The following is a 26,601-nucleotide window of genomic DNA, read 5'->3' as shown; positions in this document are numbered from 1 at the left end:
CAGTATGGGTTTCGGTCTGGTGGTCTTGAGACTTGATCTGGTGAACCTTTTTTCTATATTTCTCCCTTCCTCGCCTATTAGCTCCTCGCCCTCTTCCTCCTCTGATGACGTTGGGGTAGTAGAAGTTTTCTGTCCTAAAGGGACATTCTTTTGGAACCGAACTTGTTTAATTTGAGTATTATACAAGGCGTGGTTCCCTTTTTTATATCTTTTGATTTCTGCAAGGAAACCTCTTCTGTTGTTTCGTATAGATTCAACTGTTATGTCTTGTTCCTGGTTTTCAGTGTCCTTGGGTGTATCAGATTCTGAATCTGCATCAGAGGTAACAGGTGATATAATTGGACTAACAATCTGGGATTGGTCCCCATCAAATTTAGGTTGATAAGTGTATACTCTGTCATTCAAATAATCTTTCTCATCTCTGTAGAATTTCCTAAATTTTCTCAATTTAATTTCATCTTGATATTCCACTAATATCAGATTCATTTTGGCAAAAATTTTTTCTTTGGTACTTTCTGCATTTTTCATTGCTGAAATTTCTGCCTTAGTCTTGTCTATTTCGAGCGTAACCCTTGAGTGTTCCCGTTCTGCATGTGTCACCAGTATTTTCAACATATTTTCTGAACTGGAGGTGATATTGGCTTCCCAATCAGCCGCCAAATCCTGATCGTCTTTGTTGGTAAAATCTGGGAAGATTAGAATTCTCAAGCCTCTAGGTATAATGTTCTGTACTAAGTAGTTCTTCAGTGAAACTTGCTCCCAATATTTGTTAATTTCTTTTTTGCATAATCGTTCTAATTTAATGAATTTTTGTGCTAGAGTTTCAGGGACATTTGGTCTAAATTTAAAAGGATTTGTGTCTGTACCTCTTGGTGCAAATAAAGCAGCACTGTCTTCCTCTCTGTTTTTGAGGTAATCTGTCATTGTTTTGGTTGTAAATGTGTCTGTACTTAGACACTGGTGCAGCAGTCACACTTGGGCCTATGAAAAAGCAAGTAAATGAGTAGTGTGGAAAAGGTGGCCCAAGAAAATGTGTGGATGCGCAACCTTGAGATATTCACAAATCGCGCTGAGATAAGTCAAAAATAGGAACAGCTGCAGCCGTGTGGTTAGACTGGTGATTTTCCACTGTCACCTTGAAAAACATGTAACTTAAAAAGTTGCTAGCCTCACAGACTGCGCTTGATCTTACATTTGTCACACTCTTGTGGCATTAGATAGGTGGATTTGTTCAATTTGTGAAATATATTCATTGATTAGAAACACACCTGGTAAGTGTTGATAAGTAGGGTTCTAAGTTTTAATATCAATAGATAAACAAATCACTTAGAACACGTTACATCAATCTGGCAATATCAATTGTTCATTACTAAGTGCACCCTAGTATTCCAGAGTACTTTACGCATTAGAATATATTATGCCAAAAACACATTGAGCCTATTGTACCAAAAACACATTACGCCACACATTACGCCAACACGTGTTTCAACCTTCCTAGGTCGTCTTCAGGGCGTCTAAATTACAAACAATTAATCCAACATATGACTTAAGTAGATAAATCCTAATGTGAAAGTCTTTTCGGGTGCTGAGGCCGTGTATTTTCCGCTGACATCATTAACAAAGACTTATTGGTGATGAAACGTTGCTATTTTAGCAGCGGTCAGATTTCCTGAAAGTGTGAGCAAAGTTTTGAAGCGAGAAATAGTTTGCGTTCGCCTGCTATATGTTTTCTTGCCGCGTTCGGCTTGGCTGCAATGTACTGACTGATGTCTAACGCCTTCGGGCAGAACACGTGTTTCAACCTTCCTAGGTCGTCTTCAGGGCGTCTAAATTACAAACAATTAATCCAACGTATGACTTAAGTAGATAAATCCTAATTTCCAGAGGTAGTCAAGGGAGGGAACATATACAACGAAGAGGTCAAATAATTTCCCAAAGGAGAGCAAATGATGAAGTCAGGGAAACAAAAGACAAAAAGACAAAAGAGCATTAGTATAATTATAATGACATTACTATTTTCAAAAATAAACCAATGATTTAAAAACTTAATCAAAAGGTTTTCACTTGAAGAAGATTGCAACTTTTCTATGAAACCTATTGCTGTTTGTTTGGTGTACAGGCAATATTGGTAATTATTCTGCTTCGACAGAAAATCATGTAGCAAGTACCGTGACTTAACATAGGAGAAACTCGGGGCCAAGTCTTTCCCCCCAATATCTCACCTAATGTGAAAGTCTTTTCGGGTGCTGAGGCCGTGTATTTTCCGCTGACATCATTAACAAAGACTTATTGGTGATGAAACGTTGCTATTTTAGCAGCGGTCAGATTTCCTGAAAGTGCAAGTAAGTATCTTAGTGCTCGAAGTCACATTAGACCAAATTAATTTGTTTTAAAATATAAGTAACTTTTAGAATGCCTTACTTTTTACCTGAAAGTGTGAGCAAAGTTTTGAAGCGAGAAATAGTTTGCGTTCGCCTGCTATATGTTTTCTTGCCGCGTTCTGCAACGAGAGAGGTGAGTTTGTTTATGGTGTGCGTGTTGATTTAGCTACTCTAATGGTATTCAGTTAGTTTGAGGATATTTCTAACGTGTCTACGTTATTCAAACTCACCGGCTTGGCTGCAATGTACTGACTGATGTCTAACGCCTTCGGGCAGTGAATGAATCATCGACGGGTTCGTGTCGTTGCCATGGTGCTCTGGTTGCTGGTTCTGATCATGTGACGGTCACATGCTCCATCTATGGGGTCATCTGACTATGGTTGCTAAGCAACTATACCCAACAGGAAAAGGAAATCATTTGAAATAGTGCTTCGTTTCACGGACTTCTTACATGATTTTTCAGCCGAAATGCAGGCAAGAAAACTCAAATAGTTATATATTCAAAGGTATTCAGAATATATAAGAATATATTTGCACATGGTTAAATAATTCCGGAGTATCACAAATTTTACTGACTTACACAGACTTGTTATATAAATTATCATGTAATGTTACCAATATTTTGTCAAACCTTGAAGTGTATTAATTAGTGTAGACAACCTGTAAGTTGACTAAAACCCTGCATCATTATTTCTTACTGTTCATAAGTTTATAAAAAGACATTTAAGTCATGCTCCTTATTTAGACCAAGTGATACACATCGAAGTTTGCAAATCATTTTTGCTTCCTGTTGGCGTAGCTTCAACTCTCTGTCACCTCCTCTTGGATGGGGTGGAATCTGCTGTAGTCCAACATATCTGATATCTTTTACATCGTCCATTTGGTGATGTTCCTGCCAGTGGGAAGCCAACGGTAGTCTAATATCTTGACTGTTTAAGCTGTTTAGGTGTTCCCGAATACGGAAGCGAACTTCCCTTATAGTGCTCCCGATATACACTTTTTGACAAACACATTGTATTGCATATATCACAAATTTTGATCGGCAATTAATAAAATCCTTAATCTTAATTTCCAAGTTACCATGACATTTGAATGTTTTCATTGGTGATAACGTATATTTGCAAAAATTACACATTCCACATTTATAAAAACCTGATGGTTGAGTCTTGGAAGTTAGCCAATGTTCCTGTCCAGGAGGTGCAGGTTTCAGGAAAGAAGGGCATAGCACATTTCTAAATGTGGTAGCTTTGGTAAAAATTATATTAGGACATTTTGAGATGTAATTATGAAGATCTGTGTCCAAAAGTAATATATGCCAATTTTTCTTCAACATTTGGTAAATAAGTTTACTGTCCCGTGAATATTTGGTGATAAAACTGACAAATTCTGGATACGGTGTATCCTCGCCCTTAGATTGTGTTTCTAATAATGCTTGTCTAGATACTTTCTGTATTGAATCTATTGTTTGTCTAATCAGATTTTTAGAATACCCTCTTGCCTGGAATCTTGCACCTATGGACTTGCATTCTCTTTGGAAACTTTCAAGTTGAGTGCAATTCCGTTTTGATCGGAGAAATTCTCCTCTTGGTATATTTTCTACGACACTGCGTTTGTGGCAGCTAGCTGCATGTAAAATAGAGTTGACTGCTGTGTCCTTCCTATTTGTGCAGGTATGTAGTTCGCCTGCATCTATTGTGATTTTGAGATCCAAAAATACAATCTCCTGAGGGTCAATTTGTCCTGTAAATTTAATCCCAAAGGTATTGTGATTCAGGTAGTCTAGAAAATTTACATATTCATCTCTTGTGCCTTCCCATATGGCCAGGACATCATCAATAAATCTTTTCCAAATAACAATATGGTCTTGAAAGGGGTAATTATGAAAAATATATTTCTCTTCAAAGTATGCCATAAACAAATTAGCCAAAGATGGGGCGTATTTTGCACCCATTGCTATCCCTTTTGTTTGTGAAAAGTACTCTCCATTAAAAATGAACTGATTATGTGTTAAGGTGAAATCCAGGAAGTTTTTGATCATTTGGACATGCATATAATGAGAGGCAGAGAAGGTCCTGAAACTATAGTCTATTGTTTCCAAAGCCAAAGAGTGGGGGATCGATGTGTAGAGTGATGCTACATCTAGTGTCATTAGTGCATAGGTAGTTTGCCATTTAGTCTCCTTCAAAATTTGTAAGGCATGCATGGTATCCTTAAGATATGCTGGAATTTTTGGTACCAAGTCCTTAATGCTACTGTCAATATAGTCAGCTAATGGCTCCGTGGCCCCACCTTGTCCACTCATTATCGGTCTTACTGTGGGCAAATGCTCGAACGGTTTATGAATTTTCTGAAGAAAATATATTATAGGCATGAGTGGTTTGGTTACAGATAGAAATGCCTTTTCATCGTCCGTTAAGAGCCCTTGGTCATACCATTGTTGTAGTATCAAATGTAATTCTTTTACAGTCTGATTAGTAGGATTGTTATTGAGTTTTTTGTAACAGCCAGGAATGGATAAATGTTCATCTGCCATTTTGATGTAATCTGTTCTATTTAAAATGACTATATTTCCCCCTTTATCTGCCTCTTTCACAATTATAGAGTTGTCATTGCAAATCTCCTGTAAAGCTTCTCGTTCAATCTTGGTTAGATTGGATTTCTTACTTTTGATGGATGATTTAATGCGGTCCATATGCGTATGAATGTCCTTAGTGACTGATTTGTAAAATGTGTCAATCACATTTTCCCCTCCAAAGGGTGGCACAAATTTGGATCTTTTTTTATGTTCCTTCATCTCTAAATTTCTTGAATGTATTCCTAATTCTTGCTGTATGTCTTTCATGGTTTTGGGTTCTTCTAAGGTTAGATTAGAGAGTATCTGGATGTTTTCAATTTCTTGTATACTCGTTGTACTGATCGGTAACATTCTTTCTGGTTGTGTCCAAATGATTGGTTTATTGTGAAAATATTTTTTGAGTTTTAGTTTTCTGGTGAATTTATATAAATCAATTTGTACCTATCCACTGCAACGAGTAGTAGGGTGGCACGAGAGATGGATGCCTATGTTCTTATGCATAATATATGCTTGTTCTCTTTGTCTTTCTGTTCCTCATCTTTCACAATTTTTATCATAGTTTTGCGCCTTGAAACACCTGTGTATAGGCACATTATAAATGCCATATCATATCATATCATATCATATCATGTTAGCACTTCCACTGAGGAAGAGGTCTCTATGGTTCTTCCTACTATGGGAACTTCTTTTGATATACTTCATGAATGATACATGGCCTCTAAAAGACCCAAGAAAGATGCAGAGGAAGATAATGAAGGGATAAATGCCTATCTAGATAATGTAGCACACTTGTGGAATAACAGGTACCCGCACACGAGAAAAGTGGGGGAGAGAACCTCTAAGGAGAGTTGCTACATCTGCTCTCTCATCCACTATCCCATGAATACAGTGCGATCGCTCATCGCCCAAGAAGTCTCCGAACACGATGCAAGGTGCCTCAGTCATCTTACAACATGTATGACTAGAGGACAATTTCAGGGACGTTGGGCCACTTAATGATGGAGATCGAAATGGTAATTTCCATACCAGGATGACTATATGAAGACTACACAAATGCAAAATGAACCTGGATGGAAGAGCAAGATGCTTGTGTATCCTGCATCAGGACAGGATGTAGTGGTCATTGTAGAGAGGAAGAAAATGAACTGCCCTGATGTGACAGAAATAGCTGGATCTCCTGGATATTGAGAGGTAACTCATTTCTTAGTCTACGGACAAGTGAAGTCCAAGAAGGGATGAGAAGAAGGAATGATGTCCTGTGCAGCTCATCTACTGAAGCCAGAATATGTACAAGAGGTGCAAAGGGCGAACGATGGATGTTTGAAGTCATGGGCTAAGAATGCCAAAACTACTAACATGGGTAGAAGATGAATCAGATCCAATGGTTGTAATTCCATTGGATAATGCCACATTGTGCTTCCGAAGACACGGAAAGAATCATGTGGAAGATAATAAGGAATGCAGAACTACAGTTAACGTTTCTAGGATGGGAGAATGGACAGCCATCCTCATGGATTGATATTGGGCTTGGGGGTCTAGAGCCTACATGAGGTTGCCCAAGGATTGGGGTGGAGTGTGCTCCTTGGTACTCATCCATGTTCTAGCACTAATATTTCCTCAGAGTGACCTGAACATTGGAACATTTCTGAAAGCAAATGCCCATTTGAGAAAAAGAAGATTGCTTGAACTTCTCAATCAGACCAGAAGAGGGAATTACTTCTCAACTAAATCAATTGAAGCATATTACTCCATTCCTTATGAACACAAGTTGTTCAGCAAGACTGCCTCAATATATATGACTATATTCATGCCTAATGTTGGCCAACACCAAGTGGCTGTAGATTACGAGATGGGAGCTTCTGCAGACCATCAATTCCACCATAAAGGGATTCAATGCTATCAAGGAAGAGCTCAGGGCCATACGACTAATGACTCTGCAGAACAGATATGTCCTTGACATGATCACAGCGATGGAAGGAGGAGTTTGCGCAAAATTCATGCTTTCATGTTGCATGTTCCTACCTTCTCATGATGACATGAATGGAACCTTGACAGAGGCCATAACGGTGTTAACAAACATACATAATAAGATGGAAGACGAGACAGAAGACATTGAGGATGACAGTTGGTTTGCCTTCATATTCTCATGGATTACGCAGTGGTTGGCAAACATATTCAAGCTTCTTGGAGAAATATTGGTGATGGTGATGTTTGGATTCTGTGTGATCAGGATAACGATTGCCCAATGCAAGAAAACAGCAAAGAATGCGGTAGGAATGAAGATCATGATAGGTGTCGATTCTGGGTTTGGATCCAAGAAATTGATGGATAAAGATGTCAGAAAATATATAGAGTCCAGCATCGTAGCACCTGAAGGAATGAACTTCCTGTATGCAAAGAATCGTAAGAAGTACGAGTGACGAATGGGCTATTGTAATTCGAATGGACAATGCAAGTACATGACCTGGAGTGTAGATGAGCATGTTAAATCAGCCTGCACCCTGAGGGGGGTGATGAAGATCTGGACTTCCAAGAAGCACTTCTACAAGAGAAAATACCAAGATGTGGAGACAAGTGAGGAGGTTGTTGAGGAGACCAGAGAGAGGAATTTAGAGGAGCAGTTACTTGCCTCTGCAGGGAATCCCGTCCCCCTACCTCATATATGTGGGAGGCCTAAGATCATACCATGTCTGACACCAGTAGTTGTGCCAATACCACAGCGGATATTCGAAAGAAGGTATCCACTGAGAAAACCCTATTGAATGTATCCCAAAGACAGAGCAATCTGAGGGATAAGCTCCATGAAGGAATATTAAAATGAGCAAAGAGAGAAGCTAGTGACGTCACAAGAAACATGCGTGACACCCAACAATATTGGCTGAAGAGAATGCATGGATCTTACAGAAACTGATGATGAAGTTAAGAATCAAATAAACTTTCATGTGCAAAGAGAAGATTGCATGTGTATGAAGTGCTGCAGAATAACAACAGTATAATAATTGTACAGATGCTGAAATGCAAGTAGACTAGGTCATCATAGAAGCAGGCTATATGTAGTGATTAGACTGCAGGCAAAGCTGCCATTGTATAGGAGCTGGATAACAGTGTCATGAATTTAGTAAGACCAGACCCATGGAGAGTCAAGGCTGAGAATTGTGTCTCAGCAAGAATAAGCTGAGATTCTGGACATGCCTTGCAATGCTGTCTGGCTTGATTTCAAAACTGAAGCAGCCAAGGTTAGTTATCTATTCTTGAAAGCCGTGAATTTGCGAAGGATGCATCGTCCCTGGTTAAGGTGCAAGGAAAGAACACCAAGAGTGCCAGGTTTTATTAATGTAAGACATTTAAATGCTGCAAAATGGACCAAATCATGGTCTCCTGTCACTTGAGCCAAGGATGGAAATAGAGTTGAGCTTGGAGTCCTAGAACAACGATAGTGAGAACCTGCACTCTGATATATTCCCACAGACAATTATACTTTGCAAGGCCAGGTTCAAAGACAATCTTCATGGCAGAAGGCATGGGTGATGAGAGATGTTGGGCCAATTGGGTGGGGAGGTAAATTCAAGTCCACCTCCTGGCAGTTGGGTCTGAGCTTACGTGCTACTAAGTGAACCGAATGCTCCAGACATGGCACGATCATGCCAACCAATGGTATAGGGCTGTATAATGAAGGGCCTTATAGTGTGAAGACCACTGATAAACTGTGTACTTAATAGTGTTAAAGATTACATATTTTAGAGGTAGGCATAAATTGTCCACCTGACAATGGGTAGCCAATCCTCACCCTAGTCCCTATAGAAATTATATTTAGATGTTTCCATTAGCCAATCCTAACCCTGGATATGTTTTCTATTATTTGACACGTAGTATGACATCACTTCTGACGTATCTTTGCCATCTTCCTGAGTTGGTATGATTATTTGGACTGAGAATTACTCTGCGATCCCATCCATTGCATGCATGTTACTAAAGGGCTATGAGCTCACTTCCAAGAAACCTGGCTAGTAAATTCATTTCAAATAGAGGGTTTCACAACTCTTCATCAACCAGCGCTATTCCGTGGGAAGGGGAAACCTTCAGGTGGATTGATTATAGCCACCCGAAATACTACAATAGCCGAGTCAGAACCAATATCTAGGAGGAATCTTGAGAACATGTGAACAACAACAACTGATTGCTATGAATGTATATTGGAACCTCGCCTGTTCAACCTTACAGCCATCCTAGAATCCCTGGCGGATTTATTGACCAGAGTCAATCTGGAATATCCTGGTATACAAGTGTTAATAGTAGGAGACTTTAACTTACATGTTATTTATTTATTCACATTTGTTGAGCGCGCAGCAGCCCTGGGGCATCGTGGCGCTAGTTACAGACATTTTTTCTTAGTTACAGAGATTGTTCATGGTTAAACAGTTACGATAGTTCTTATCACTGGTTATAGACAATTTTTCATAATTACAGATAATACTTCTTGGTTACAGTTACATTGGGCCTCATTACAACCTGCCAGGGCCGGACCGCGGTAAATCCGTGACGGCGGTAAAAACATTTCCGTGTCCGCAAGGTTGCGGAAAGACCGTCCGATTACATGTTGTCGGTCGCGCGCACCACACTGACGCGGAAACGTTGTTACCGCCAACACGGAAAAAGTCACGGAAATGGACATAGCGCTGCCACAAGTAGCGCAAAACCCATGTCCGCCTCCGTCGCCACGGACACGGAACCGGAAATACCATGATCGCCAAAACAGGAAACAGAGAGGCGGCCATCATATAAAAGCACAATCCATTGCCATCCAGAGTCAGCACAAGCACAAACCATACTGTGAGAAGGCAAAAGGAACCACCAGCATGTCTGCCAGGATTCCAGCTCAGAGGCAGCGCAAACAGCGCTTCAGTGAGGCGGAGCTAACTGTCCTGGTGGAGCACATTGTGGAAAATGCAGAGATGCTGTTCAGCGCCGATCAACGGCGTGCCACACAGCAGCGGAGGAAGGAGGTGTGGGCGGAAGCAGCACGCAAGTGCACCGCTGTGGCGTGACATTGGCGGAGCGTCAAGGACTGCCACAAGCGGTGGGACGACCTCAGGCTGAGGGTACGCAACCTGATATCCACACACCGCCAATGCAGCAGTGGTACAGGCGGAGGACCCCCTTCCCCACTGAGGCTGCAAGCATGGGAGGAGCGTTGCAGCAGTGTCCTCCACCTTGAGGGCATCCATGGTATTGGGGAGGCTGAGGCAGGAGTGAGCCCACCTGCAGATGCTGGTAAGTGGTGAAACCTGAATGCCATATGAGAATATGTAGATGGCAGTACTGGCCCATAGGACCCATTAACAACCCCCCCAGCAGTGCATGACTGGCCCATAGGACCCATTAACAACCCCCCCCCAGCAGTGCATGACTGGCCCATAGGACCCATCAACCCCCCCCCCCCCAGCAGTACATGACTGACCAATAGGACCCATTAACAACCCCCCCCCAGCAGTGCATGACTCTGGCCCATAGGACCCATTAACAACCCCCCCCCAGCAGTGCATGACTGACCCATAGGACACATGATCCGTATGGCAACCAACATCAGGAAAATGCATACCCCCAGCAATCAGATGCATGTAACTAACACTATTCAATGTCCAACCTGTATGACGCATGTGATGCACCCATCAGCCACCACCACAACACTAATTGCATGTCCTTTGTGTCCCCACAGCCATATCAAGTGACAGTGACACTGCACAACAGGCCAGGCAATCTGCACCGGCAAGTACCCAAGCCACCATCACCACACAAGAGGATGCTGCCGGCAGTTCGGCATCTCTGCCCACATTACCAACTGCAACTGATGTGCTGCCCACCACCACCGACATCCTCACCGTCTCCACACTGCCTGAGGCAAGACAGGTGCCACGGGAACCCATCATGGCCACCCAACCCAACACAGAAGGCTGCAGCACTGCAGAGGGGGCGGCCTGTAGTGATAGCAGTGCCCCGCAAGAGCACTCTGATACTGGGCCACAGGGGGAGATGCCCACATTTGAGGACATGGGTTCCTTCCATCAGCTGGGGTTCAGCCCCACCTCACTCAGGAGTCCCATGAGGTCACCCACCCCATCTATGGCTGAGCTGAATACCCGCATGCAGCGGATGGAGGAGCAGCAGGCTACCCTCACCCAGCTGGTGGAGAGGCAGCTTGAGGAATCTAGGCTGCAGAGGGAGAGCTATAGCACCTCAGTGCGTCGCCTGTCAAGGTCTATTGGACGCTTTGCTAGCACAATAGTCACCCTTGCACGCAATGTGCGGGAGGGTAATGACAACACCTCCAGGCTCATAGAGGCCATGTTGATTGGGCAACAGGCAAATCTGGCACGGATGCCATCAATACCAGATTCAGTGCCATCAAACACCACCACCCCATCCAGCTCCACTACTTCCAGTCCAAGGAGGCGCTCGAGTAGGCTAACGTGGCCCTCGGGCAAGGTTGCACAGGCACAGAAGCGCACATGGAAGTGATGGCATGTGTGTGGGGCAGTGCAGGACACACGTGGACTTGAAGGGTGTGAGAGGGGTGGGCACGTTTGGGTGGTGGGGGAGGTAGTTTTGGGGGTTTGAACAATGGGGCCTGGGTGGGGGTGGGTACGTTTGGGTGGTGGGGGAGGTAGTTTTGGGGGTTTGAACAATGGGGCCTGGGTGGGGGTGGGTACGTTTGGGTGGTTGGTGGGCTCGGGTGTACAGCTTCCCTAACCAATGCACCTCCTTCCCTGTTGTGTTTACATCAATATATCACCATTTGAAATCAAGACATACATGTGTGGACATGGATCATTTCATTGGCAGTGCAACTTATCATTTATTGTCGTCACCATGTTCGTGCATTGCTGTGAATGTGCTGTGTCTCAAAAGTAAATGCGAATCAGGCCATCCCGTGCTCTCTGGCCATCAAGTGGACCCCCAGGGGGAGGTGGTGCCATCCCATCCCCATCTCCATCCCCATCCCCATCTCCATCCCCATCCCCATCTTCCTCATCTGCGTCTGGTGGCATTGGGATGTTCCTGCGCAGGCATATATTGTGCAGCATGGCACATGCGAGCGTGATTTTACCCGTCTTTACTGGGCTGTACAGCAGTGATCCACCAGATCTGCTCAGACAGCGGAAACGTGCCTTCAGCAGTCCGAATGTCCTCAATCATTCCACGTGTGCGGACATGTGCCCTATTGCATGCCTCTTCATGCCTGTTCCTTGGTCTCCGTACAGGTGTCATCATCCATGGCGTGAGTGCATATCTGGCATCACCTACATGGGATGTAAATGGGGGAACATGTCAGTGTTTGTGGCATCATGTACTCATCTGATGCTGTGCAATCTTGTATCATTGTTCATTCATGCATATGTGCCATGCAGTGTTTGGAGGTGTATATTGTGCATCATAATATATGTCGGAAACTGGATATGGGCCAACACATTAACGTGCATGTCTACTGTGCCCTGCGGGTGACATTTGATTGTGAGCATGTCACAGTGCAGTGCTGTCCACACATGGCAGAGTGACTCCACTGTACTGAAGTAGTAGATGCACGACGTCTCATTTACAGGCATCTCGTGTATTTTGAGGGCAGTGTTTCATTTGCGGGTGGGTGTCTGCAGTTGGACAAGGTTCATGGGACAGTGACGGGATGGGCTGTGGCAGGGTGTGCACGGGCACATTGTGGTGACCTGTCATGTCTTCCTTTGTGATGTTTGGTATCCGCTGTGTATTTGGCAGATGGAAGGGGGTGTGATGCATGTGCGGTCACAGCGGCACACTCACAATGCTCATTGGCCTGGACACACACACACCACTTCGACAGGGTTGGTGCATTGTCAGCTGTACTCACCCAATAGCCATGTGCTTTGTCCGGCATAGCGTTCCATGTACCGTGGCAACGTGGAATTCCGCAGTACCATTGAGTCATGGGTTGAGCCTGGGAAACGTGTGCAGCAGTGTGTGATCAGTTGCATGGCATCACATACCATCTGTACATTCAACGAGTGATATTGTTTCCTATTGCGGAACACCAGCTCAATTGCACGTGGTACTGTCAGCTCTATGTGGGTACAATCAACTGCGCCTATGCAATTTGGCATGCCTGCTATGGCATGGAAGGCCAACTTTGTGGCAATGACCTCGGGGAGGGTGCGGGGTAGGGCTATGTGTTCCGACACATGGCGCAACAGGGCATCCAGTACCTGTACCAGGATTTTTGAAAAACAGGGTTGTGATATGCCGTGCAGCTCACCAACCATGTGTTGATAGGTGCCAGTGCCAAGGAAATGCAGTACTGCCACAACCTTCAGGAGGGGGGGGGTGGCGGTGGGGGTGTCAATTAGGCTGCGGATGTCGTCCTCAATCATGGTGGTGATGTGCAGTATTGTTGCACGGTCCAGCCGGTATAGTGTGTGGATCTGTCCTGGGGTGAGGTTCCAGGGTGAGGCCCTGATGCGTGGTATTGCTGGCTGCCTGCGTGGTAGGGCCGGCTGGACAATGGGGTTTGCCATAGGTGCAGGGTTGGCTGGTTGCCACCTGCGCCTCCTCTGCCTCTTCCTCCTCTGCGCCATTACTGCAATCATGTGCAGTGCTGGCTGTTGGTTGAGCAGGCCCAGTCCCAGTGCTACTAGAGCTGCTGCCTGCGTGGTTCTGTGTTGTGTTGGGCTGGGTGTGGCCTTTTTGTAGGCTCCCAGTGGGCTGCTAGGTCCAGCTGGGCTGATTTGGTGCACCTGTGCCCTGATTCAGTTCAGCAGGCAGTGTATAACGTCATGTTCACAGTGACGGCGGTACCGCCACCGTGATCACGGTTTTAACGCCATTTTTCTGGCGGTGTTTCCGTGTCCGCGCTAGTTGTGATGCTCGCGGTGTTTCGTGTTGCCGGTAACGGAGGGGTTTCCGTGCAGACGGACTTAACGGAACACTTAATTCCGCGGTGGCGGATGGGGGTGGTGCTATTTCCGGGGCCGCGGGTCATGATTGGGCGGACGTGGAAACGGTGCCGGTATGGTTTTACCGGCAGTGTTAATTCCGGACCGGAGTACTTGTAACGAGGCCCATTGACTCTTACTTGTGCTAGAGTGGGATTAAATAAAGAGGGTGGTTTTTAGTTTATTTTGGAAGGCGAGGAGGGAGTTTTCAGCTCTGATGTTGGCAGGTAGAGAGTTCCAGGACTTGGCGGCTATGTAGGGGAAGCTTAACCCTCCCGCTCTCACTTTGTGTATGTGAGGGGTGTCAATTTTGTTGGTGTAGCGAGTCCTGACTGGTCGTGTGGAAGAGGATTTGGTTACAGTGTCCGATAAATATGAGGGTGCAGTGCGGGTGAGGCATTTGTGGGTGAGAGTGAGGATTTTGAATGTGATGCATTCTTTTACTAGGAACCAGTGGGCTTCCTGTCTGGCATGGCTAATATGGTCTCTTTTTGGGATGCTGAGTGCTGCTCTTAACGCATTGTTCTGAGTGATTTGGAGTAGGTTTATGTTTTTTGCGGATGTACCTGGTAGGAGGGCATTACAATAGTCGAGTTTGGCACCAATGGTTGTTGCTCTGGCTATAGATAGGCAATTGTGTTTGGAAAGGTATGGCTTTATTGCATTTATCAGTTTGGTGGTGTGTGCTGAGGCGGAGGAGATGGCACTGACCTGCTTCGTCATGGATAGTGTAGAGTCTATGTGAACTCCTAGGGTCTTCATAGAGGTAGACACAGAGAGGATGGTATTATCAATGATGAAATTGGAGTATGGTTTATCTAGTTTGGCTAGGGTGGTTTTTAGACCTAGTATGATAATTCCGGTCTTCTCCCCATTGAGGCAGAGGCTGTTGGCCACCATCCAAGCCTGGATGGTGGAATACATTGTGTGGAGTGCTTAGGCATCTTTGAGGTATACTCCAGAGAGTGGTAGGAGTACCTGGGTATCGTCCGTGTAGTTGGTGTACGCGATACCCAGGGCGTTGAGCTTATCAAAGAGGGGCTTTGTAAACAGGTTGTATAGAGTGGGTGCAGTGCATGAGCCCTGTGGGACTCCAAAGTGGATGGTGGTGGGGCTGCGTTGGCAATGTTGGAGAAGACCTTCATGGCTCTCCCCTCCAAGAAAGATGTGACCCAGAGCGTTACTTCTTTTAGTGAAGTTGGCTGATTGGGTGAGGTGTGAGGTGAGAGTCTTATGGTCCACCATATCGAACACAGCCGAGAGATCTAGGAGTAGTGAGAGGGATGGTTTTCCTGTGTCCATGATTTGTGTGATATGGTTTTTTAGATCTACTAAGGCAATTTCAGTACTGTGGGCCTCATTACGAATCAGGCGTTAAGGGGTTAACGGCGCCGTAAATGGCGCCGACCCTTAACGCCTGATTCCGAGGTCCCTTTGCGACCATGGTGAGTTTAACGCCTGCTTTTTGCAGGCGTTAAAATCCATGGCGCTAAGGGACCATGGTGCTAATTAGCGCCTTCCCCACTCCCATTATGCCCTATCGGGCAAAAATGGGAATAGGGAAGGGTAAAATGGGAAATGGGGATTTACCGCCCCACTCACCTTGGAATGGGGCGGTAAATCCGCCATCCACCATGGTGTAAAGATAGTTTACACCATGGTGGTAAGGGTACGACCCAGGCGGTAACTTACCGCCTGGGTCGTAATGAGGCCCTGTGTCCTCTGCAGAAGCCAGATTGTCTAGTTCCGAGGATGGAGTTATCTTCAGGGAATTGTTGGATTTGGCAGTGCACAGCTTTGTCCAAAATCTTGAGGAGGAAGGGTACAGTAGTTATTGGTTGGTAGTTGTTAGGTTGGGTGGGATCTAGTGTGGGTTTTTTGAGAAGTGGGCGAACCCATGCCTCTTTGAGGCTCGCGGGGATGATGCCGGTTCTGAAAGAGGCATTGATGAAGGCTCTTAGTAGAGGGACAAGGCTGTTGGCACAGTCCTTGATGAGCTTCGCATTTAATCTCGTATTGCCTATTGGCCTATTGGCAGATGTCTTATTTACACATTGAAGGTTTTAAGTTTTTGAGGATGATAATGACTTCAAGTCCGGAGATGTCCCTAAAGGAGAAGAGCGGTTTGTTGGGAGAAGAAGTGGGTGTGGCTGATTGATCCCTGAATGAGTGAGTAGTGCATTGTGGTGGTCCTTAATTCTCTTTGCAGGAGATTGATTTTATTCAGCATGGCAGCCTGGATATTAGCATACCAGGCTTCATCTTTGATGATCTCATCTGGTGTGTTAGGGGGAGAGGTAAATTCCTTAAATATAGCAAAGATTTCTTTGGATTGCGAGTTTGCATTTGTGATTTGGATGTAAAAGGCGTTATCTTTCGCTTTAGTGATGGCCTCTTTATATTGGTTGAAGATATGGTTGAAGCAGTTCTTGGTGTCGCAGGGGTTGATTTGCCAATTTTTTAAAGCCTCTCTGTTACGAGAGTGCAAAGATTGCAATTCCTCTGAGAACCAAGAGTTTGAGTGAAGAGTCTTTTTTCCTTTTTTGTTTTCCAGCGGCGCTATGGTGTTCATGGCATTGGATAGAGTGTCTTTGTAGATGTTTGCTAAGGTGTTTGGATCATCTGAGAAAAGGTGGGCAAGTGCTGGGATGTTCAGATGTGGGCGAAGATTGTCTGAGGAGAGTTTTTTATAGCTTCTATCTAGTGTGTGAAGTGCGGGCGTGGGCTTTTTAAAACTGGACGTGGTGGGCAGGGTGAATTCAATAAGGTTGTGGTCAGTCCAAGGTGGAGCTGTGTTAGAGGTGATGCCGGTGAGACAGTTATGGTCAGCCACCCAGTTGAGAGTGCGGCCTTTGTTTTGTGTAGGGGTGGAGATTTTTGGTGTGAATCCTCGGTCATTCAGTTCTTTGGCAAGGGTTGCAGGAGCTTTGTATTTGGGGTTGTTGAGTCCCAGGTTCAAGTCTTCAAGAAGGAGAGACCTGGTGGATCCTTTGATGTTATTGTTGAGTAAGTGAGTGAGGTGACCCTGAAAGTCTGATGGGAGTCCAAGGGAGCGGTATATCGTGTGTATGTTGATGGTGCAATTGGGGGATAGTGAGAGCTTAACAGAGAGCATATCAGAGTTGCTCTGCCAGGGGTCGCTAATGGATCTGAGGGAGAGAGTTTCTCTGAATATGAGGGCTCCTCCTCCTCCTAGGCGAGCTTGTCTGTCTGTTCTAAGGATGGTGTATCCTTCTGGGAGTGCCAGGGTGATGGCAGGGCCGGATGCCTCATGCAGCCAAGTTTTGGTAGTGGCTAGTAGGTCAATGTTGTTATTGGTAAGGAGATCATTTATTTCTAGGGCGTGAGCTGTGAGTGATCTAACGTTGAGCAGGACACATTTTAGATGAGGCGGCTGTATGGTTGTGGTTTTAGTGGTATTGAGGAGGCTGGGTGTGTGGATGGTGGTGGGTGTGTTGGTGAGGTGGTGTGTTTAGCTGGGCCTGGATGTGTGATTGGGAGTGAGCGGGTGTTTGATGTGCGGAGTGTATTTGTGAGTGAATCGAGAGCCTATGCGAAGATTGCGTGAGGTGGAGGAGGAAGGGTGGCATGTGTGTTCTAGTGGAAGAGTTTGTGTTCTGAGTCTGGTGCGTCTGCTGGAAGTGGAGATGGGGTTTTGTATGGAGAGTGAGCTAGTTGCGTGTGGACCTTGGGGCTCTTGCATTGTGGTGTAGGAGGGTGAAGTGGTGTATTGAGAGGGAGTATGGGCGGTAGGGTGCTGCAAGGCTGGGCAAGTGAGGATGGAGTAGGTTTCGGTAAGATCCAATATAGCGAGAGAGATTGTGATGGCAAGGACTATGGTGGCGAAGGGCAGGTTGAATATAAAAATGACAAATGACACAAAAGAGGGAGAAATTCCCTCGGCAGCAACATTGAAATGGGGGTAAAGTGGCTTCTACAATTGATTATATCTTCCCCTCTTCACAGCTCTTTAGTTTCTCAAAGATCTTCAACGTTGAAAATGGAGGGACAAGTGACCATGGTCACCTGGAGGCAGATTTCGCCTGGGTTTCCATTGTAATTATGGAATGCCAATACCAACCTTTATTTGTCAACAACAGGAAAAATAGGTTGGACAAATATAAAAGGGAGGGAAAATATCTAAATGATAAATTGCAAAGGTTACCTGAGCATGCTATAAAGGAACGGTGTAGTCCATTTGTCTTCCAGGAGTCCTTATGGTCTACTGATAACCCGACAGAGACAAACAAAAATAAGCAGAGGTCACACCATCACGTGTTGGATGAAGAGACCTGGTTAAAAAAGAGAGATCTGAGACAGAAGTCGAGAAACCTTAGGCTCACCATTTCTCAGCCAAAGAATTATGTGGAGGAAAGAATTAACTTAAAGAGAGAATATTAAAACTGGTTCACGTAGTTGCCAAATGCTCCATCTTCAAAGAGACAGAGAGTTGATGCTCGGAACTTTGTGCAAAGAAAATTCCATACATTTCTGGTCACTGGTGAACACATTAGAAACGCCACAGAATAGCATGCAAAGTAATCTAGTTCCAGAAATAGAGTGGATTAAATAACTGGCCCTCCAATACAAGCACCCATCATTAAACCCCTGCTTCAAGAGCCCCGATACATATTGGGATCTGAATTTTCTGGAAAACGATATCTCAGAACTGATACAAAACACATCTTCATCTAGGGCAGTAGGCCCAAAAGGTCTAACCTACCAGGTATTTAAGAACAATGTGGGCCCTTGGTCTAGGCTGCTAACTTTATTGCTTCATGAGATTTTGGAGAGAAGAGTATTTCTTCCATCCTGGAAAACTTCCACGGTTATCGCCATCTTCAAGGAGGGTGATCGAGCGGACCCAGACAACTTACGCCTGATCACCTTCCTTGACGTAGGAAGCAAGATATTTATGAGATTGTTGTTGGAGCTGGAGCATTGGGTTTGGCAGAAAAACATCTTGCCAAAGTTCCAGACAGGATTCCGCAAGGGTCACTCTACAGCACTAAATGGAGTGGCACTGGGAACCTGGGTGAAAAAGGAAGGCTAGGCGGGGCATTTGATCGAGTTAACAGGGATCATCTTTGGAAAGAACTGGAAAGCTGGGGTCTGCCGAAGCCATTTTGGCAATGCTGGTTAACCTCCATAAAGACACCACCGTAAGAGTTAGGTTGGACGAAGCGGACCATCTGTCGGAGCATGTGAGAGTGGAAAGGGGAATAAGGTAGGAATGTATGGCAGCTCCCCTCATATTTAATCTCCATCTGGCAGACATGGGGAAGGCACTGGATGCATCAACGTTGGCCAGCCCCAAAATCAGGGCGTGTCAGATCAGATGGCTGGCATATGCCGATGATATTGTGCTGGTGGACAACACAATGGTAGGGCTTCAGCGCTTGCTAAATGCACTTGTGGCGTATGCAAAAGAAAACGATTTATCAATAAATCCGGGGAAATCCAAAATAGTCATTTTAAAAGACCGTGTAGAAAGGTCCCCAAGTATAAGTGGACTCTAGGGGGCCATGAAACATCACTCACTCTAAATGTGATCCAGGTACTGCGGATGTGTGGATTATCATATAATTAATATAATCAAGAAGGCTTAGTACATATACCTCTTAAGGATTCGAAAAACAAACCATCTAATATGTTTATTAAGTCATTTGTATTCAACATTGTAATATACATTAATGATTTATATGATTATTGTTATATCACTTTAGACAAATGTGAAAAACTGATTATGGTTAAAACACATAAAATAAAAAAATAAAAATAAAAATAATAAATGCTTAAGCGCTTTTGGGGTCCAGACAACTTTGGGGCACCCCTCCATCAAACCAAAGTAATTAAGGGATACAGAATATCTGGTTGCGCCCCCCTTGTCACGATCAATACCCATTAGCTGGATATGCTGTCTCACAGTATTCAAAATAAGCATGGATACTCCCTTTCAGTCCCCATACCCTCTTCATTCTTGTAATTCAAATGATAAACAAGTAGTATCCCAAGGTCCACATTTGCAGTCAACAAGGGTCCTTGTGTTCTAGCTATGCTCATCAATAGCAGCAACAAGGAAGGTATACGGTCATAGTATAAATGCGAGACACAGATTGTTTAAAAAAGTTGCATATAATCGAGAATAGACAGAAGATTCAGATTAGCAGCCTCACAGAATACAAAAGTGATCAAGTATGAATACAGGAGACCAATTGGAAGCAAGGAGAAAGCTAAACATACCATAGCAAAGATAGTGGATGAAAATTAGAAGCTGCCAGGAAGGGTGTCCGTATCCAGAAGGACCGATTTTCGAAGAAACACATGGTTTTCAGGTTGTGTTGCCATTAGAGAGCAAAGGAACAAGTGGCTGTGGTGTGCAATATATCAATGCTCACTATTATTATAGAGGAAGCCACACTATAGGTAGTGAAGCCATGAGTGAGGCTTTTTTGAAGATCATACTCTAAAAACGAAATTACTCTGAAGGGGGACAATTTTGAAAGATTCAGGGATGGGCGTTTTTGACAAGTTAGGCAATACGAGATTAAATGCGATGCCCAGTATCAAACATCGGCAAAGAGGTGAAGTTGGAATATGTGTCCAATGTTTGCACTTTACCACTTTCTATTCCTGTTCTTACCATGAACTAAAATAATCCCATTTTATAGAACTGACTTGGAAAGTACACAAATCACATAACTCAACATGGCAATTTTTTAAAAAAATATAATGCTATAAAAGCCTATTATGCCAAATGGGAATGATTCTAGCTTCATTGTCTCCATCATCAAGGGAAGCACATAAGTACCACCATACTAATGGATTTCATCTCAAAAGATTCCATCTTGGTTACTCTTTTGTATTTGAAAGCTTTAAAGAAGAAAGAAATATCGATTTGTGAAATTGTCATTCGTAAATGTGCATAAAAGTATTTCAATTGTACAAAAAAGCAAGCCATTTTTTTGTATCAAATGAGCAGACCTTAAAACATGCTTGCCGGAGGCCTGCAATACCTGGACCGTTCTCTTTTGCCTAGAACCCCTTCCACTTCAATGCCCCTCATAAACAGAAACATCAGCTAATGGGCTAAACAATGCCACCAGCATGTGAGATGGCAACCTTTTTCACAGGAAATAGCAAACCAGGAAACATGAATGAATGCTTTGGTTCCACTTGAATGCAGACACCTAATCACCTTTTGGGCTAAAATCTTATGCTCATCATTGGTGATGGCTTCCTAGGTTTTATAACTACACATTTAAACAAACCAATTTCTAGACCTTTTCTGTGCTGATGTTATGTTACTTTTGATAGCAACTGCTAACTGAGCTCTTCCATGGGCAATAGGATATAGTCTTCATGCAATGTTACATGTGTCCTTCAGCTGGGTGCTTGCATTTGCATGCAGCTGTGTGCCATGCCTGTCCAACTTCTCATAATGTCGACTCAGCACGGTTATTAGGTCATGTTGCAATGTAACACATGCACTATGTGTGTTACACAGGTTTTCAAATCCGTTGTAGATCTGGGGCATACATGCACTAACATGTTTTCCATGTGTTTTAACTATGCTCATAAATTGAAAAAACAAAAGAGAACCCACATATTCTATATATGTATATTTAAGTAAACCTGAAGTTGAAGTTAGACGACTGGAACATATTCAAAAAGGAGTAACGATGACACCCCTTTTTTCCAAAGGAGTGTGGGATAGACAGGGGTTTATATGAGGACAGAATGCCTCTGTACCAAGCGACATTACGTGTTTTATGCAGAGCTTCCTGATCAATGAGGACCCACCATGGATGCCCAGAAGAAAGCATCCTTCAGCAGAGGGATGCATGCGAGAAATCATTTGATGCCCCCGGTACCCTCTTCAGACTTATATCAGGCATCAGGAGTGGCTTATCACAGCCCACCCACTTCTGCAGGAAGTCTAAAAGAGATGGGGGACAAAACAGGGTAAAAGGCAACTGGAAGCTAGGTACACTCCACTGTGCTCTGCAATCCTCCTTACTGCACCCTGGAAGTCAATTTCATTTGAACATGTTGACATAAAGTGGTGCTTTTGTGGACTAGAATGTGTTAGAAGCTTGCCTCTATTTTCAAAACCTCCACTAGTAAATTTGCTAATCTCTTGGGTGAGGTAAATTCACTTTGAAAAAGACACAGCAATGCGCCATCACATGCCCAATGGACTCATGGAAGGCAAAGGATAGTAGTCTTCAACCTGTGGCTCTCCAGGTATTTTGGTCTAAGATCCCATGATCCCTCACCATTGCCTAAGTTGACTAGAGCTGAATGGCGTCGTAGATCACAACACTCTGAAAGCCAATAGTTAGAGACCCTTGGCATAGGCTATGACATCTGTGAGCGGATCTTTAAAATGAGGCAAGACTTGCAGAAATTCTCCTCACCATTGATTGGCAGATGTCAAATAATTATCTTAAAAACAGTCCGTGAGAGCATCATGTTAGACGGAGTGGGCCGGGCTTCAAAGCTGGACTGGAACCAGCAGACGAGAAGCCTGTGTAAAAATCCTGCAGGTCAAAGGAGCAGAAGCAATATGTAGCCGTAGGAGACAATAAAGCAGTCAACAGATACTATAAGGTGGTTAAGACGAACATATTTAGCTCAGAATGGTCTCATGGTTACAGCGAAAACGGGATGTCTTTCTGAGCAAGATGGTATCGAAGTGTCTCACTCTCTTACTTCATGGAAAGGGGCACGTGGATTGGATTTATGTGTCTGTCTCCCATATAAAAAATGGCACTTTTAATAAACAATGAACAAGAGGCAACACATGGGACAAGACAACATAAACGGAAGAGCCTGTGTGCCAAGGAAAACTGACTGACGTGCAAGCCAGCAGGCAACCTCTAAGCAGAAGGACTTATGCAAAGCTTTCGTGGGACCAAGGTGGTGATCTTGACCTTTGGTCGAAAATCAAGACTCAGAACAGAAAAGTCTACAACGACACACCTCACGTGGCTAATAAAAAGGAACTAAATGATAAGAAAAGGTAGGGTGACTGAAAGGGAAGAAATACTAAAATCAGAGTATAAATAGGTTGGGAAATATAGGAGATTGTGGCACAGAGAACTAGAGTACAAGAAGCTCTGTTACTAAAGGGTTAGACTGGGAATTGGAAGCTAGATTAAAGGGTGGCGCAAGGGAAGGCCAAATGAGCAGAAAATCAGGACCAGCAGGCAGCAGTTGTGGCGGAGACAAGAAGGAACGGCATGAACACCGGAGTGAAGGCAAGAAAAAGCCATGCAATATCATTTTAAAAGGCAGAACCCAGCCATTGATGCAATGGGCATAGAGGGTTATATTCACAAATGTGAGGATTTACAGAATATGTTCAATTATGCCATGCACACCTTCGTGAGGTTATAAACTGTGACTAGGTATAGGTTGCACAAAGAACCAAGTGCATCACATTGTAAAATTATATTTATCATAAGTAGGGTGAAATTATTAGAAATCACAAAGAAACTGCTCTGATTTTTGCTAAAACGTGGCACTGTGTGTGGGCACAGTTTCAATATGTACTCATTAAAATGTGTTCACCAATGTATCTGGTGGTTTATTTTTTCTCTTTCCTAAAATTGTTCTCCATAGGTGTGACGAATCAACTTCTGGGGCACTAGTGGTCCAGGGTGATTATCGGTTTCTAAACCATCAATCAGCCCCATACCTCTAATACACCAGAAGAGAGCCAAACAGATTGGAATAACAAGCAAATTATAAACCTCCTTGTCCAATTTTGGTAACGTGTACAGAACAGCAGGCTTATCCCCGAAAGTTTGTGGATCGTTGGTTAGTTGCAATACAGCAAAATATAATTATAACCCATTGATAAAAGGGACTGTCCAGTCAAGGTTGTATCAAAAATATCGACTTTATTTATATCACAACAGACAGTCTAACAAGACTACGAAATACAACCCACCCTGTAAGGTAATGCAGAGAACAGTTTCAAAGAACGAAAGGGATGCACTCTGGATACTGACAGGAGGCTAGTCGCTATGGTTAATAACCACAACAGTTTAAGTTTACTTGACTTCAGCACAAAGGGAACAATGGGTCTTAATATGTCTCTAGGGGACTTCTGGGAAAGATCAGCATGGCAGAACCACAATGTACTTTGTGCGGTAGGTGTTCTTGGTGCTCGACAGGGTCAAGTCGGCTTCAGGACATTTTGCAGGCTTCTTTAACAGAGTTCGAGACGGGAGTCAGCTGCGGATATCAGGCGGCAAGACAGTTTGGTGAGCGAAGCTTGACGAACAGCTGCAGGCTGTCCTACACAGTGGATCTGGGTCAGGATTCATCTCAGTACTGTTGGGCGGGTTCTTTATCTCCCTCTGTTCCCTGGGAGAAGTTTAGCAAAGGGATCTTGCCTTGCTCTTTGGATGTCCTGGCCTTCCTTCGCTGACGGGAACTGTAAGGCATACTGCACCTTTAGCCAGGGTCCAAGGATGAATTCTTCTTTCTTACTTCTTGTGAGGTCTTCAGATGATCTGCCAAAAGAGTGGCTCAGCCTTCTTTAACAGCCAAGTGGGCCACAAAGATTGGTGTAGGCTAAGCCTACCTTAATGAAACACTCCTGAGGTCCCTACCAACAATCTCTTGCATGCGTGAAGTCATGACCAGAGCACTTTGCAACAGGAAATGTAAAGGGGTGAAATCAGGAACAAGATTTGCCCCAGAACTAAAATGGCAGAATCCTTCTTTCAGCAGAAAAAGCTCTGGGCTCCCTCCCTTGTGAAACTAAGTCCTGCCCATCTTCCTGTCTGTTGTTTTAAAAGAGTCTCTCTGGTTAATCGTTCTCCTTGTGTGGTCCCTGTTAAAGCGGCAGGTCTCCCTTGAAGCAGCGGTGAGACCAGACTCTCTGGCTCCTGCAAACCAAATTCCCGTACCTTATGAATGGGGTCCCCCTAGCAGGTTGTCCTGCTGTAAACACACCGTCCCAGACATGGCAGCTCACTGTCATTGATACTGAGGGTGGGAACTGGCTTCATGTTGACACAGTTACATATGAAAGGTTGTTGGGTTTCTTGTCTCCTTTGTTAACCTCTGCAGCCAGGCCCCATGTGGGCCTGTTTAAAGACCCTCTATTGGTATATTAATCACTGCCACCACTGCAGGTCCTAACAAAAGAGCAGGGCGGATCCATGGAGCCTTTGTTAGTTAATCAGGCTGGCCATGGAAAGGGGAACGTTGGCTCTCCCCTTTCCTGCTGATGACATGGTGCACTCCTGGCTGTCACATTCCAACTAAATATGACGGTGCTGACTGTGCCTGTTGGGTGTGTTTCCATCTAGAGTACACAGATCTATGTATTGGTCGTTGTGTGAGCATAGGAAAATGTGTGTGGATTAGCCCCAACCATTTTCCTGAGGTTGGTCTACCATCATTCTATTTAATTAAAAATGTCAAAAAGCCCAGGCGAGCGCCCACCCACCATGCGGCTAGTCAATTTCCTTGCAATAGGTTTGCTCATTCCTACACATCTGCTGAGAACATTACAACAGTGGGCGAACTCTTGGACATCTTCTGCACCCCTAGGAAATCTTACCACAATAAAATGAACGAGCAAGCCCATGTTCTCTCTAATAGCCATCATGGGTTTGGCTATTGGACAGGACATGGACTTGCCTGTTACTTGTCCAGTGTGATAAGATAGCTATGCTTTCCAACCCCTTACAATGTAAGGGGGGAAATGGTGAACACCTGCTAGTAAGGTAGCTGTTTAATCGAACGTACAATGTAAGATGGGAAATGGTGGACACTTGCTAGTAAGTTAGATGTTTAATTGAACGTACAATGTAAGATGGGAAATGGTGAACGCTTGCTAGTAAGTTAGATGTTTAATTGAACGTACAATGTAAGATGGGAAATGGTGAACGCTTGCTAGTAAGTTAGATGTTTAATTGAACGTACAATGTAAGATGGGAAATGGTGAACGCTTGCTAGTAAGGTAGACGATTAATCGAACGTGCAATGTAAGATGGGAAATGGTGAGCACATGCTAGTAAGGTTGATGTCTGACAGGGACCTTCTCCGTGGTTAAAGCAGGTGCAGCAAACATAGGTTGATGAAGAGAGTCTGGAAAGCAATGCTAAACGATATACGTTAATCTGCGCGTTTCTTTTTGCAATCTTATAATTTAAGCATTTGGCTAAGCCACCTGTCGACTTGAAGACTGTTCGTGGCAATGACGTCATTTTTTGCATTTCGTATTGTTCTATTTTATCTGCAAGTCTACATTCAGATTAAGCGATAAACGAACATGATCGCTGCACCGAGCGGTAGTTCATTTTAGCTTTGGGCAGAAACAGTGTGACATCGTGGCAACTAGTGGTGGTTACATGCAAAGAATCGCATTTGCCCTTCATGTTCTGCGGTGCGGTCTTTTCTTGTACACCCACTTCCCCATTCTTTGGAGCGGGCACTCAGACATTACCTTGATAATGAACGTGTAGATTAGATATGAAGAGAGCTGTTTTAAATCCACTAAAGGGGATTGCAAATGAAGGGATTGAGAGACAGTCTTCCACTCTGTCCCTGCTTCCACTGTGTGCATCTGGCAGTGACATTACTATCTCTGTGCACCAGGTCGCAGCCGATAGACATTAATGAGGAGAGAGGGTTGTGAGACCACTGGGAATTCCTATTACAA

This window comes from Ambystoma mexicanum, chromosome 1p, assembly GCF_040938575.1.
Source record: "Ambystoma mexicanum isolate Mex_15411 chromosome 1p, UKY_AmexF1_1, whole genome shotgun sequence".
Classification (NCBI taxonomy): Eukaryota; Metazoa; Chordata; class Amphibia; order Caudata; family Ambystomatidae; genus Ambystoma; species Ambystoma mexicanum.
This window is presented reverse-complemented; position numbering follows the sequence as displayed.